The 16,818-nt window shown below is 39.8% G+C and overlaps 1 protein-coding gene across 1 annotated transcript in view; it reads right to left on the bottom strand.

The window, feature by feature from the left end:
* The window catches only part of PLCH2 (phospholipase C eta 2), a 60,500-nt gene that overhangs the window by 28,655 nt on the left and 15,027 nt on the right, over positions 1 to 16,818 (bottom strand). The gene's annotated exons all lie outside the window — the stretch shown is intronic.

Here is a 16,818-nt window from a genome sequence, read left to right as displayed (position 1 = left end):
GTTCTGACACAATGCATCCTCACTGTGTGCTTCAAAACTACCACTCATTAAATACTATACGGAGAGGAAAACAGCTTTCGGAACCTTATTTCCCTCAGGGTCCCTGGAACACGCAACACGCTTGTGAGCCTAGAGTAACCCCTCCGATGTATATATTCTATAAGGGCAACCTGTTCCAAAACAAAGCAGCTGTCCCATATGCAGAGGACTCCCGCACCTGACAGACATTCAGCACAGCAAATCCCAGGAAGCAGTAATAATTCCCACATTTTTTAAAAGTCTCAGCAGATTTTTTTTTTTCATCTGTAGTTTGCTCATCAATAGACAAAGAACTGTCAGGTTCCACTTTTCTCTGTGAGGAATACTGTGTCTCAGTTTACACAGGAGGCATCCAATCCTTTAAAAATGAATATACCCAGTTTGGTGTAAAGGGAATTCTGCGCAGCTCAAAGGACTTGGAATGAGAAGGCACTTTGAAAATGCTGCATATAAACTACACAATTGATTTCTGTGAGCCTGAAGAAGCTCCATGAGCGTTTGCCGAACAACTCTCACAACAAAAGCTCCCAGAATGCCACTTCTGGCCCTGAAGACATTCCATAAGTAATACTCTAATCACAGCAGCTCTGACATTCACTGTTGCCTGCAAAAAAAGCTGGTTTTGCTCCTCAGATACCTATGCTAAAGGAGTGCATTTGTAGAAATTCCAATTTGACATATTGCCTCAGGAATCAAACATATTGCTATTAATAACCACTCTATGGCTCCCAATGGAGGCAAACAATATATGCAGAGTACATTCTTCCCTTTATAACACAAACACAGGCAGGAAGATTCAAGTTCAGTTTTCTCTTACATAAAACCTGGTCTGTTCTTTGCTGAATGGATTCTACTCCCCACTGTCCTCCCTCAAAAAAGAGAAAAAAGGGGAACCCCTCCTACCCCATCACACACAAACACACAGAAACCACAATATTGCCCTGCAGTGACTGGCACGGTCAGGAGTTCACCTGGGATATTCCCAGCCTCCAGCGTTCACAGATGAGACCCAGTGGGTAGAATCACATCATTATGTCAGGATCCAGCCCAAATACAGACCTTACCCGAGTCTATGTCCATTAATTTTCATTTGTTTTTACATTCCTACATATTTTTAAGCCATTTTATTATTACTAAGGCACAAACTTTCTCCCACTTATTTGCTCTCACCGACTCAAGTCTCTCACTATTCTTCCCATTAGAAAAGAATCTTTAAAATAACTTTGAAAGAGAAAAGTTCCATTTTATTCTGACGAGAACAGTTGGGACAGTGCTTGCTGCATACAAGGCAGAATTTAAGACCCAGCCTATCATTAGAGCATTCAATCATTAGTGAAGGAGATGTTAATGGGAGAAAAGACACTAAATCCTGTGGAAAGTAGAGGGCTGAATTTGAGGTCAGTCTGTCACCTTTCCATCTCTCCCAGCTGAGACTAAATCAGCCACCTGGATACAGGGGCAGGATGGCATTTCTGAGCCTCTGCAAGAATTCCGATCTGTACCTCTGACTTCCTCATTAAAAAAGATCTTTGCTTGGTGAAAGTGGCAAACAAGTAGGACAAAAAAGTGCTTCCAGAGTAAGGGGTGATTTTATCAAGGCCACTGAGGATACTTTACTGGAGATGAGAGGCACAAAGACAGCAATTAAGATGCTTTTCCTGAACAGGAACATTGCCCAGACCTAGGCACTGCCAGGTAGGTTTGCTGCTTTTATCACCAATGAAAGAGAAAGGCTGATATGAATCAAAGAAACCTTTCTCAGTTAGCTAGTGAAGCTCAAGTATTTTGCCATAGAAAATGAGTATTTAGAACAAATTTCCAGAAAAATCAAGTGATATAGCTATGGAAGAAGACAACAGACATATTTTTAAATAGTAATTACAAAGACTGAAAACTAAACAAACATTATATTGAAAAAAAATCAAAGAATTGAGAGTTTTTACAGATCATGACAACTAAGACCAGACAGACAAATTATCTGAGTGTGTAGAAGGAAAAGGACAGAAAATTTCTGAAGGTCAGCACATGCCAAGTTTTGCAACATTGCATTCGTATTTCTGTAGTAAGGAAAATAAATTAAAAATGTAATTCAGAGGTTCTTGAAAAGCAATATAACTGCACTATCAACCAGTAAAACAGTAAAATAACACAAGACTAGGGCTGTTTGTCACTTTCTTTTTCTCTACCCCCGATACTGCTAGATAAAACTGTCTCTAAACAAGACTTAAACATAAAAACTTTAAAAATGCTACTGCATTTTGTATTACAGGGTCAGGTATTCAGTCAGTGGCTTACCAATATGACCAATTTTCCATCTTGGAGAAGCTACGATGCTGCCCCCAACCCAGAAAAACTCTTCAGCCAGGTGGGCAATCGAGAACTTACTTCGAAGCAAAGGAGATTTTGAGGCATCCATAACTGAGACAAATGGCAGCTTTAAAAATGAGCACAAGCTCTGCAGGCCTTACCCGTGATCAAAATTCAGTAGTTGCAAGTTTTCAACTTAATAGCATAGAAATATTATTAGGAAAAAACACTTCAAGATAATCGATGATTTCAAAAATCCAGTGGTATTTTTCAGCTTGTTGCAGAGCCGTTAGCACTGTAAACTTAGGTCTTCTCCCACATCCAACTTTAAACTAAAAAATACCAGCAAAATCCTTCTTATTCTGTGTGAGGTACCATGTGTCTGTCCTGGAGGACGAGACGGGTCACAGTTCAGCATTTTTAGGATGATGCATGATGGACGCAGACAGTCCTGGAGGGCAAGACGGGCCCAGGTGGCTCTTTCTGGCAGATGGAGGAGCCTCCGGACGATCCTCCGTTTCCAATTGCTACATCCCAGCCTCCGAGCAGCCACCAAGATGTTTTATCAATTCCCGGCTGGATTCTGCATGCGGCTTCCTCCTCCTGAGGAGCAGTTACAGAGGTGCCCCTTGTGTCCCAGCAAACCTGCAAGCCCCACTCTTCCTGAGGGCTCTCCTTGCTATTCCAAACACACCAATATTGTCTGTTGCTGTAAATAAACACAAAGATGACAGAGCATAGCCCATTCCCCTCTGCACCCTTGCTTTTCACTGCAAATCTCGCCAGGTGCTTAAGCTCCTCACTCTCATTCCAGGTCTGTGAAAAAAAGACATTTTCTTCCCATACAGCTCTTCAAAAATCATTGTACACATCTTCATCTCTTCAAAAATCACTGTGCATGTCTTCATCCTTTCTCAGAAGATTCTCCTCAATATTTTAAACGGCATCTCTGACAAAGGGAAGATCTCTTCTCTCCAAGCAGAAAAAAAATAGATACAATGCAAACCCAGCAACACATGTCTGCTTGAAATCCTAAATCCACTATAAGCATTAATCCTAAAGCTGCAGTTCTGGCCTATCCAGTGAAGGGATTAAGGTGACACGTGTTATGGCCATAGAAAATAAGAAGGTTAAAAGACAACAACAACAAAATCATTTATTTTCCACTTAAATTAGCTTGTGACCTCACAGCTCATTTGGAGGCAAGCAAGATGCTTCGGATAGCAGTCAGCCACACTGCAGAACTAGTGCTGTTCATGGAAGCCAGGAGCACTCAGAGTGCCTCAAAACTACAGGAGATCAAAGCAGGCAAGTATGAATTTTTAAAAAGCATGACATGACTATCGCACTCCCTTTGAAATGCACGCAGTAAACTCCAAACGTGTAAATCTAACATTTATGTTATCACACCTCTGAATCTACAGTAAATTGGAGGTATAACGTGCAGTTGTTCTCGCTATCTGTGATCCATACAAGCGCCCTAACACGTTTCTAGGTTGTTCAGTTAAACACAAATTGCTCGCAAAAAGACACATTTGTTAAACACATCCCACTTCTCCTTTCACAGTTTGAAAGAACTTTAATTTTAAAAATCATTACCTCTCAGATAGAAATCATTTACTCCACTATCTATGTCCAATGTTCTCATATTAACCTGGCCTCAGAGGTGAATCATAAAGTTACCCAAAAGAAAAGCCAAGTTGGACTGGGGGTAAAAAACAGTGATACGGCTGCAACGTGCCCCTCGCCGCTTCTGCTGCTCGCACACACACACACGAGCCTTCTATTCTCTTAATGCATCTTTCAAGAGCAATACAGTGAGATGATGGCAAACTACTTAGTCCTAAAATGGGGAGAACAACATTGCTGTGTCTCACAAAGAGGGAGATAGAACTAAACTCCAGGGCTCAAATACAAGAAGCCAGTTACTGCAAACGTTTGCTCTAACCCGAAAGAGCTGCGGTTGTTCAGCCACCCTTCCCATCCTGGTGGCACTTTCCTTCTCAATGCCACGGATTGTATGCAGTCTTCCAGGTTACACCTGCAAACATATTTCACTCTGTGCCAAGCAGCAAAATGCACTGCCTTTAAAATTCAATACTAATTTTGCAAAGACACCCTAGATTCTGCATTGACCATTTATGTGATACAAATCAGAGACAAATGGAAAGGAAAAGAAGAATAAATCATACCTTTTAATGCAGCTACGTCTAGGTATGTCCACAGCGCAGAATTCCACACAAGCAGGACTTTGAATATTGAATACACTACTTTTTACTCAAGTACAGAGAAATGTCAGTGATTTATAACACTAGAAAAGGATGTTAAAATTAAAGCTAAATTTGTAAGCCAGGGCCCAGCCAAGAAGAAAGCTTCTATTCTTTTAATCCTTAGTTGACACTATCAATCTGTCCTTCAGGCCTCTTCAGTAGAGGATCACATAAATCAAGAAATATAATTAACATATTTCAAAAAGCTCCTTCATTTTTCTGATTGACTGGATACTCAGCAACAGCATGGGGAAGAAATAGGAAATAACAAAGGGTTAAATGTGACATATTCCCTCTTCCAACTGTTTTCCCTAAGCATATTGAGCCGAAGTGCTTAGGATATAAGCCTATTGAAAAGGGTTTCTATTCTAGCCTCACTTGACATCCTTACAAAAATTTTGTTCATCTGACACAACATGCAGATTAAAGATTTCTTTCTATGGCACTTTAGAAACTTATTATTCTTTGATGGTACCAAAGGCTTTTCTTGCCACAAAAAGATTTTAAAATAGAACAATGCTTGACTTTGCAGGCTGGCATGGGGCTTAGCCAAAAGCATAACTCAGAAGAGACTTGAAGAATAGTGTTGGACTCTTGAAAGTCTTGTTAGAGAAAATATCCAGACTTTAAGAGGGCAAAAATGACTCCAGCATGCAAAAAAAAAAAAAAGAGCATTTTGTACAAGATATAGTGGGAAGTGAGCAAAACGGAGAGCATCCTGGGGCAAACAGATTTATAATTAACCAACTTGCATGTTTTAGAAAAGCGTTATGAAGTTATTACAGTGCATAGAGAAACAGCTGCAGTCCTTAAAGTAGGAAAGAAAAACCCAGAAATTTCAGTACAGGAGATTTCAACACATAGGCCAGATTCTGATCTCTCTCATGCTCACCATATATTAGGTTTCACTCAGAAGACAATAAAAGAGAAGCAAAACAAAAGATAAATTAAGCTTATGGTGTAGCCGAAAGTTTGAAAACAGCAGCTATGAGCATGCAGACACACGTTCTATACTTCAGCTCTCTAGCAGTTGAATAGGTCATGGAAAACATTTTGGAAAGCATTGTATTGATCACCAGAGACACTAGATATTACAGACCTGATACCGTAATTGACTCGTAAATCCACAAGGATTATACTTGTAATTTCACAGCTATTTATCCTTGAATGAACACACTTTACACTACAGACCCAGTTTACCAGATTAGCCAGCTAACCTCATCACAGGAGGCTGATCCTAAAATAAACACATGGGCAGCAATTAGAGATATATGTATTAACCCTAACACAGATACCATCGTAGATAAAGTAGATGTGTGCTTCCCAGAGGGAATTCTTACTCCTAATGAATGCAAAATAAAACGAAATGGATTTTAAATGTGTAATCACACTTCTAAATGTGTGATTAGTGTTTCTTCCCCCATAAGAAATGCTGCCTATTCCTAAGAGCCTGGAGCAACACCGTCTAGACAGCAAGTTCCAGGTTTCTCCTCTGCCGGAGCCAGTTGCCTTAGAGCTTCCCTGGCTCTGTCTGCAGTGCCACACGTCTGCGTGGAATTGCTGGCTGTGCTGCTGGGATGACCATGTTGAAAGAGGAGGGATATGGTGAGTATACGATGACGCAGTATAGACAACATTTGAATATAACTTCCGCAGCAGTTATATTAAGAATTCACTAGAACCACCACTTCTGAATGGTTCTGCTAAACCCTAAGGAAAATGCTCAGATAGAAGCAGGCTTATGAGCAAGTTTCCTGCATCCACACAAACGCTCATAGGCTCAAAAGGCGTGTGGATGACCAGGATGACCAGCTGGGCCACAACATCATCCCAGCTGCTTATAAGCTGCCTTTTCCTTAATTCCACCATTCCCATTCCAATGACCTTTGCCATGGATCCAGTCAGAGCTGTAGGCTGCAACCCACAGCTAGACCATCTGGACAGCAACTCTAAGCACCCTAATCCTCACTCAAGATTAAAGGGTTGCCGCTCCCCGGGGCAGGTGGGAGCTGTGCTGTTCACTAGCTCCCATTTCTCACCCAGTACGATCCAAAATTTACCATTTTTGCATTCTCTCAAGTGCTCAAATGCGGACCTAAAGATGCATTTAATTGTACTATACATCCCTTTGGTGTGTGGCAATTTACCAGGCCACTAATTCCATCTGGAGAAATAGCAGCAGCTGCAACACGGCATGTTCTGTTCTGCCCCTCCAGAATTGGAGATCGCAACGAGGAAGCCCCGCGAGGGCGGCTTTACTGGGGAAATGCGAAGATGAACATTGCCAGGGCTCTCCAAAGCTGGTTAAAAATTCATAGCTTTTAAGTGTAGTGCTGATCCTGAAATCTCTTAAGTTACTTTACTCATATGAATAAACATTTGTGGAACTGAGACCTATTAGTAAGCACTAATGTAATAATAATAGATCTGTCTCCTTCTACGGCATTCAGACCACTTTAGCTCTTCTGAAAATTTTGATGCAATTATTTATTTAAATGAGTATTAGGCTTTCTTTTGAGCCTTCAAGTAGGTTGTGCCTTAAGGAAGACTGTTTAATAAATGTATTAAGATTCTGATACACATTTTACCAATGAAGCATTAGGTTTACAATGGATTTATCCCTAAGCTATCAAACCAGAACCTTCACGCCGTCCTCCCACATAAACAGGATGCAAAGGCTTGGAAATTTTCAATATTTTCATCAAATTCTTTTCTCAGTGTAAAAATATTATTATCCATTTTCCATTTAGAACATTCACTACCCTTGAAATATTTATACAGTTTTGCCTTCTATTATTAAAAATAAAACAATAGCCTACTAATGAACTCTACTAAAAGTTCTGAAGCCAGTTTTGTCAGAGGAAGTACAATTTTTAAGATACTTTTAGTAAAAATATGTAAAAACTATGTTAGCAACTTGCTAAAAACTGTGTGTATAATAATGTCAGCCTAAAATAAAGATTTAAAATTTCTTTCAAAGACAGACTACATAAAATTCATTCTAAGGTCACCTTGTTTCCAGTGTCTGATCTTGTATAAGAAAATAGCCCCATACTCAATTAAAATAAGACCTTAAACTCTTTACCTTTAAAGATCTTTCAGCACTTTACCATCTGTTCAGTGGCATGGGTCACAAACAGTGAAAGGGAGATTAAGGCAGGTTGGATGGGAAGAAATCCATCAACATTATTGAAGGATTTCTATGAACACATCTTTAGGAATTTAAGGCAAAGTTGGTGTAAGAAAAGTCATTTTGAAAGAGGTTAAGAAAAGCCATCTGCTTCTGAAATGCAGGATACTGGTCATCATCACAGCATCACCACAAACTGTGTTTTACTCTCAATCTTTGCTTACAAATTTAGTGTGGGATTCAATTTCTTCTACCCGTAGAAAAACAAATCCCATTCTTGACAGCACACTGCAGATCAGTAATTACTGCATTGTATATTCAGCAGCTCCAGACTTAGTTCGCACAGGTAAAGAAAGTACTTGATTTAATCACTCAGGCAACTAGCATTGTTTTTAAGTCACTTTGATTAGGCTTGGTAAAAGGAATAGAGAAACATTTTTTATAATTCTAAGTTTCCTGCCTTCTTTGCCCAAAGCACAAGGCCCGTCATCCTGAACCCCAAAAGCTCTGTTGACTTTGGTCCTCAAAATTGTTATACTTTATCCTCAGCTCCAACACAAAAGCTACTCTAATGCAAGTCTAATGATACTATGATGACAACAAAACCTTGATGAATGTGGCTTTTCTGCAGAGCGAGCTCTGTGAAGCAGGCAAAGAATACTAAAGGATTGACAGCTATTATATTACAACCTTTCACATTATAATTCTTTTAACAGGGATATCAGATGAATAATTTTAGAGGCTTTCATGTACTAAGAACTACTGGCTTCTGTTGCACCACCACTGCTCTACGCCTTAGTGAGAGGAGAACCACATTTCCTCTTAATACCATAAATGCTAACAGGAAAGCAGCCATCCTTTAGGAGGAAACATCATTAAATGGCTTTGCCTGTGGCTTCAAGCTCATGGAATCTCTGCTCTTTTAATAAATCCTATTAAAATCCTATTTCTCTTTGTTGCAAGGCTTCAATCAGCTAGCTTAGAATGACACCCTCTGGTAGAAACACAGTCTGTGAACATCCTTACATCTAGATCTCAGCTTTTCCTAGCTGCAAACACAGAACTAAGGTAGGTAACTGGTACTGGGATGATTCACCAGGGGGATAATCATGTGAGAGCCTCTCTGATACCTGTAAGTCTGTGCAGAAGTTGGAAGCTGAACTTAGTGCTAAGTTGAAAGGATGTTGGGTAACAAAACAAAGACTCTTTTCTCTTTACAACATGTGATATTCCAGGGCTATTGCTGTAAAAGGGAAGTGAACTTCAGTGAGCAGAGCGGGCAAGATACTTGTGATCATGTGCCTTGTAATAGTCTAGGAGCTAAAAATACAGAGAGTTGGGGCTGCTAATGTACATGAAGGTATTAAGTAGAATAGCATCCAAAGCATAAAGCTTTTCTGCATACAGTGAAATCAGACCTCTTTAATTACAGTACAACTATTGCAAAATTACATGGCTAATGGGCATAAAATACAGTATTGGAAAATGAGACAAGCAACTAGGCACTTCATTAAATTAATATGTTAGTACGATTGTGTCCTTTTTGGAATTTTTCCCGAATAAAGCAACTAAAAGATAAAGCTTTTAGAAAATAAACCAAGAGGGTTTTTTTTGAGAGTTCCTTTCTAATTATTTTAATTTCTCAAGAAGCCATCAACACAGGAGATAAGACCTCTAAGCCCAAGTTAAGGATAACTTATTGAGCCTAGTTAAAACAGCATTATACAGTTCCTAGGGAGGACTGAATTCACCCTTGTACAACTTCACCAGGGGCAAGTTCAATCTGAACGGTTTCTATGAACTTGTTTGAGAGTATAGCAGAAATTGTATCTAATTAAAATCAAATCATGCATTACAAAAATTAAAAATATCCCACCTGGTTCACAATAGTATTGGAGTCCCTTTTCTACTTTATAACTGAGTAGCAAAAGGTCTATGGTTAAACACAGAAAGCCTTTATTTATAATGACAGCTATCTACCTAAGCGAGCAAAAATGAAGGCTATGGACATAACTGGTGCCTCCTTTGCACTTTTTCAAGCAGGAAGAAGCAGCCACTGGAGATACATGTATTATTTAAGGTTTGCTGGTGACAGGAGACAAAGGTATGAGACAGCAAAGGTTCCTTTATGAAACTGCTTTATGCTTGAACAAAATCTGAATAACAGAAAATAAGCAAGAAAGAAGGCTGCCTAAACTACGCTTTTCTCTACAGTGTAACTCAATCTACTCAAAAGAGTGGTTAAAATAAAATTCCCCCTTACCTTTATCTGGGCTGATGCATCTAATGCTGCTTTCATCATCCATATTCCACTGACAGAATCAAGTGAATGAAACACCAGAGGAAGCAGCAAAGACCATATATACATCACTGAGGTTTCAGAAGCCTCTTAAAAATGGCAAAAATAAGACTGGACCCCGGGCTTTAATGCAGCATCAGAAAGTTCCTAAGGATGCTTGCTGCTTCTGGTCTGAGCAAGCTCATTTTTATTCCCCGTAGAGTTTATATCAGGAGCTGCTGACAGGTAGAAACCAGCACAGGAGCTAAACGAATGTTACAGCCTTTTACCGCAACTCAAGTGTTCAGCCACCTGGGATAATTGTTCATTAACTCTTTGTTCCCCGCTCTCAGATGGGATACAGGCATGTATTTTGCTTCATAGAAGTGCTCAAGGAAAATGCAGTTGTTAGGAAATAAGTAAAAGGCACAGCTCTCTCAATTCCTCTGGAATGAATTTCCTTCAGGAGGCAGCTACTATCAGTAGCTTGCTACTTCAGTTATGAAGAAAAAAAAAATCTCTTTTATATTTTAATGCCTCCTCTGTGCCTATGGAGCATCTTACAAAGTGTTAAGGAATCCTCTCAACTTGCTTAGGTTAAGGCAGCAAGCCTACAGTTAATGTTAAAAATAGGCTGACTTTTCTATGAACTTTTGTCTTACATTTTTTTCCTGACAAACACCATATATATAACTCTTTAGAAAAAAAAAATGCAAGTATTATGTCTGTATTAGTGTAAAAAAGGTGTCAAACAATCCAAATTGCTGTGTGTCCTGTGTCCCAAAACATAAAGGTAGATGTAGACCTTTGAGCCCTGCCTCAATTCTGGTGAAGAATTTCAGCATATTTATAGGATAGCAGAAATAGCTCTTGCCTGTACTACATAACATTTAAATATAAAGATGAGACAATATGTGCTCTTGAGAATTTGAAATCCAAATAAACAGCACTGAGATACAAATGGAAAAATGTTCTTTCTCATATGGAGAAGCTGAAGCCTGGTGACAGGTGTAGCTTTCTCAAAAGACAGAGCAGAGGTTGTGTAGAACCAGATGTTCCTCTACACACTCAACGGGCCCTGCTCTTCCCAACCCTCTTCCCACCCTGGCCACAGTAAGGTCAATACTTTTCAGCTCAGAACTGCTGTTTGACTTCACTGTGTTGTTACATAACACCTTATTTCAAGCTGTAGTTTAGATCTCCCAAAGTACGTGAGTTGTTGTGTAATGCTTACAGTTATCTTTCACTGCATTCAGCCCTTCCAGACTAGAAACCAGAGTCTCATGCATATTGTTTCCACTTGTTACAGCTAGATTGCTCTGCTAGGTTTTCATTCTTTTTCATTTTTGCATTTTAGGCAGCAGTCAACATTGCACACACACCACGAATCTACATGATCCAACAGGAAAACACTAAACTTTCCACTTCAGCATGAATCCCACTGTCGTTGTCATGTAGGAAATGATTTGTCAATTTGGCCCTGGTCGAATTTTCAGCAAAACATTATCCTGTTTGCTTACTCTTGTTCACCACCCTCTATATCCCCTGAGCTATCATCTCCAGAGCTACCAGCTCTCCAGGAGCCTCATGGGCATCAGGCATTCATACTACATTGTATGTGTTTTATTGCCTTTGCATTCATTGCATTTTTAACATGTACTTAGCAGGGCAAAAGTTGAGGACCTTCCCCGCTGTGCAAACCCAGCCTGACATAGCACACACCACACCAGCAAGGTAGTATCTGTAAAGGTATGGGAAGTTATCACTGTGGTGGCTGCAGTGGCTTTATGGCAATATTCAGTATTTCTGAATATTCTGAATAGGCTCACGGTGCCTTTCCATCTGAAGTGCAACTATCTACTTGAAGCAGGACTGGGCTTTTTTCCTCCCTCCCCCAGATATTCAGTAATTTTTATTATTGAGTTATAATGTTCTAGACTTATACAGAGGTGGACTTTAAGTGTATATATTTATTAGTTCCTTGTTCTGCTACCTTTAGGACACAGCTTACCCAGCTTAAGCAATTCTTAATGAATCCTGCTATAAGGATATTTTCCTCATTATACTAGTGTGAAAATTAATCTCTCTAAAACCACAGGGTGCCCACTGCAGGCCAAAGAACAGCTTTTAAATTTAATTTTAGGTCTCTAGCACAATCCTGGATTAGTTATCAATTTCACAGGAAAAATGCTATAGTTATTGTAAAGATTCAGTCTCCAGCAGCTTCTCAGAATCCCACTGCTGGGCTGGCAGGGGCAAGTGATGGGGAGCAGGAAATGCAGAAGCAAATAAAAGACAACGCAGGCAGAGAAAAGTCCTGCTGAGGCATGGAAAAGAGAAAAAGCAAAATGCTAGGAGTTAGTAGCATAACCCTATAAGAAAAAGAGCTTTTACCAAATAATAAGAACAAAAAAAAAATCTAAATTAATATTAATAGTATATTGTGCTCCTTAATGGCACAAGGCCTGAGTCCGTGTCGGAATACAAACTGCTGATGCAGGGTCTGTGGCTCAGAAAATAGCTGTTGTCTCCAGGCAAGGAAATGAACTACAAACCTAAAGCACAATCTTTCTGTAATTGGTCCTGAGAGCAAAACTGGCTCTTTTCAGCAGTAGCTAGGATGGGATCCGTGCTCTCTCGAATTATATTTCTACTCACAGCCCAACAGGTAAAATCTCTGTCAAAGGCTAGAATGTAAGAGAGCGCTGAGAAGGCTGTCCTGACACAGTCATTTCAGCCTGATTTTTTCTCTCCCCACTACACCATGTTCTCAATAAACTGCATGCACAGCAGTTAGTATTTCAGTCCTACTTTCTTTTCTAATTCTGAGATGAACACTAGACCGTGTTTGCAGGAGACAAGGAATCTGCTCCAGTAGCTGCAGACAAATAGATAAAAGGTCCAAGCTTCTTTTTGCCACAGAGTGAGCTGCTTCCAGACTGTTGGGAGCAAGACATAAAAACCCCTTGGATTGCTCCTCTTTGCGCTTTGAACCTCCTTTCCAGTTTCATAATTAAGTCAAATGTAGTGTTGTATCTTGCTGAACAGTCATTTTTGGACTAGCTTCATTATATTTCCATCTAGGACAGACTACAGCCAGCCTCTGTTTAACAATAAAAATGATTCCCTGAACTTTAGGATGAGCAGAGATTATGCAGACCATTCTGACACCATCATCTCCAGCCACAGCTGTCTCTAAAACACAGTAAATTTGGACAAAAGAGTTATCAGACAAATATTCATCTGTTTTTAGGAAAGTGACACTCAAGGAAAGACAGACTTAAAGTTATACTAACCAAAAGTCAGCCGTTGAAGTACAGCTCTGTACTGTGATGTGCCTAATGTTTATTTTATTTACTTATAGCCAAAAAAATAAAAGGGGGGAGGGCAAAATACTTTTATTCACACAAAGTCCATATCAGAAGTTACACAGCCAAGCTGAAGCATACAGACAGGAGCACTCCCACCCTTACAACTTCCAAAGAAACACTGGTGTCCTGCTATCAAATGACATTTTACAAACAGAGCACAGCAACCTCTGGAAATTTGATGCCTCTACTGTTTAGATTAGAAATTATTAAGAATCATCACTCTCAGAATCTGGAATTTTATCAGCCCTCTTTGGAAGAGCAGGCTGGAGTTAGACACTTTTCAGAGAGAAAACACGTATGCCAACCGTTCATGTTCAAGCACAGACTATGAGATTTGTGCAGTCAAGTCCTCATTCTGTCAGATCCTTACCAAGCAGCATCACATACAGCACTTAGTTTCTCTGCCAAATTTTAGAAGATATTTATGCCAGTAGACATGTAGAGATGCACCTAATTTTCAGAAGAGATACCATTTTGTCATTGGCTTTAAGATGACTTAGTCACCTGAACTGTTGAAGATAGTGTTACCTGCTTACATTATTTGAGAATATAAACAGTTTTAAGCTGTAAAATCATTATCGAGCTGTAAAAATGGCTTTGCAATTTCCTACCTCTTAGAAGCATTGCAAAGCATTCCATCATCAAGGCAATACGGGCTACTTACATTTAAGAAAGCTGCACTGCATCGACTTCAAAATTCACACGAACCAAAACCAAGGCAAACTTTACTGTTGCAGCTGCATTAGCTTCACATTTTGGGACTGAAGCAGTGATATCCATCATGTAAATGTGCCCCCCTTGGGTTATGCTTTGCGCAAAAGGCCAGAAGGAGAGGAAAAAGCATTAAGATAACGCTTTTTTCTGAAGAAACTCCACCTACGTGCATCGCCACATTTCAAGTACAGTCCTAAAAAGCAAGGCCAGAGCATGTGGCTTGTCTTGCTGTTTGTATGGAACTTATCTTAGATCCTCATTAGTGCATGAGAGGACTGTAATCAACCTCCGCGACATAGAATGGCAGTCTGAGAAGATGTTCCGGGAGAGCAGGAGACCCTGAAAGGACTGATTTTACACCGGAATTAGGTTTAACTCCTTGCTCAGTTGATAAATGCAGGATCATTTACCTTTTCGGTGAATCTGTTCCTCCTTCCCAATAAATTTCCAGTATTTATTACTGGATTTGTAAACACCTCAAGTCAGTGACTAAACCTTAGGCACTATAATAAAAGCCATAGTTGCATCCTAGCAATACTATCAGATGGATGCAGATTACAGAAATGATCACCAAATTGACACTTCAAGTCCCTTTATTTCTCCACACAGCTTCCCTTCCCTACTTCAGAATATAAATGCATTAAAAATCTTGCTTGAACGCAAGACAAACAATTACTTTACATTTTGCCTGTGGGGGCAGGGGAAGGGAACACGCTTGGAGCTCCCCTTTCAGGGCCTGTTTGCGTTACCACTTTTGACAGCCCTTTACCCTGACAGCCCATTCTGTACAGAGCTCAGTTTCCTCCAAGAAGCTCGTGTCAGCACTATCACAGCAGTGTGGAAAAGGAGCAAAACTGCAGCCAGAAAAGCTCACAGCTGCCACAACTACAGACAAGGTGCTTAAAGAGTAACCTGCTTCCTGATAAATGGTATCTCAGCTGCACATTAGGGACAAGGCACATTTGAAAGACAAATGCAGTAATTGAACAAGCGAGAAAAAAAAAAAAAAGACTTTTCAGTAAAGAGCAGAAGACACAGCACAGAGTATTCATGACAAAAAGTTTGTGTAATGAGATGCATTTAGAAATTAAACCTATTTTGAGATATTTTTTCTGCAGCATCAAGATTCATAATTCTAGAATTCAAGTAATGGCTGTGACTTACATTTCTGAACCCAGACACACTGTTTTCATATAGCTGGATAGAGTTTATATAGTTGAAAGGCTGATAAAATACATAGGAGGGTGATCCCAGTTGCCCACTCTGGTTATGAAGACACTGTATGTTTGCCCATATACAAAGCAGCTGTGCTCCACTCAGCTCCGCTGCTCCAAACACATTGGGAATCAGGGATGCACTGAGCTGTGTGAGCACTAAGTAGACAGAAGCATTCACGCTTTGTTTAAGTTTCTAAACACTAGAGGGTGTTTAAAATTATGATGCGTGTCAGATTTAAGCAGATGTATTATCCACGTGTTCTAAATATCAAGAACATTTCACTGCCCCGCTCTCAAACTCCACAGGATGGGGGTAGTATGGAGAGGGAAGAGACTCTTCCTCAAGAAAACCATCGACAAGAGACCAATACCCTCAGCTCTATCTTGTTTTTTCCTACAGCCTGTTTACTGCACTGCTTATATTTAAACATTTTGGCAGCAAATAGAAGGGGGTGGGGAGGAAGGAACACTGCCATATTTCTAAAATTAGCATCTTCTGCCTCAGAGGAGCCTGCAGAGATTTTTAAAATTAGGTTTCTCTGCAAGGATTGAGGGATGTGGAATTTATACTGTGTTACACAGCTAAAATTTTAAGCTGTGCTTTATGCCAGAGACCTAGTTCACCTCCCTGCTTTTTCTCCTCTGCTATTGTCAGAATAGCGACTATTGCCACAAAATGCCAAATCTTTTTTCTTTAGATGAATACAATTATATTCCTTTGCCCTGTTACACACAAGCAGCTCCACGACATCCTTCACGTGAGCTTGCCTACAGAATCAAAAGCTCATTCCTTTTTTACAGGTCACTCCTGCAGTGCTGCCCAAAAGGAACTGGGAGGATTGCAGCTGCCTGTTCACAGTATGGGTCTGCATTTGCTGGTCCTCAGGTGCCAGGTAATTCGCTGCTCATAGAACATGCTATGTCCTTCTTCAGTCTTCAAAAGGCAAACGTTTATAAGAGATACTAACACAGTCAACCAGTAGCTGCTGTATTATGTAGGCATATACAGGTATATTCCTGTATTCCAAAGCAGAATTACTAAAGTGATACATTAGCCAAAGCTTTTAAATGCACATACTATCATAAAGACAGAAATAAAAATTACATAATACGTTCACCTTTATTATATATTAGTAAAACTTATCCCTCTAAAATACTCACGGAGCAATTAATAAAATTTTCAAGCGAGACACTTCGTATATATGTGTATAACAGACGCATAGCAATCTGATACAGATAGGACACAAAATATCATTTCTGTGTCTCCAGGAACAGAAAGATGGTCTTTAAAAATAAAGGCAAGTTCTGCGAGAATATGACTGTTCTTTGCAGGAACTAATTTGAATGCCTGGCAATATTCCCATTAATTAAAATTACATTGTAGATTGCAAGTTTAATGACTGCATTAACAGCAAATAACGCTTCAAGCCACTTCCCCAAAAAATGGTTCTTGAAGCAGGCAGCTCTGATCCACACGGGCAGCACAAACACA

This window comes from Tinamus guttatus, unplaced genomic scaffold (genome assembly GCF_059628265.1).
Source record: "Tinamus guttatus ecotype Peru unplaced genomic scaffold, ASM5962826v1 Tinamus_guttatus_pri_ptg000652l, whole genome shotgun sequence".
NCBI classification, from domain to species: Eukaryota; Metazoa; Chordata; class Aves; order Tinamiformes; family Tinamidae; genus Tinamus; species Tinamus guttatus.
Note: the sequence above shows the minus strand (reverse complement) of the source record. Positions and strands in the feature narration are given on the sequence as shown.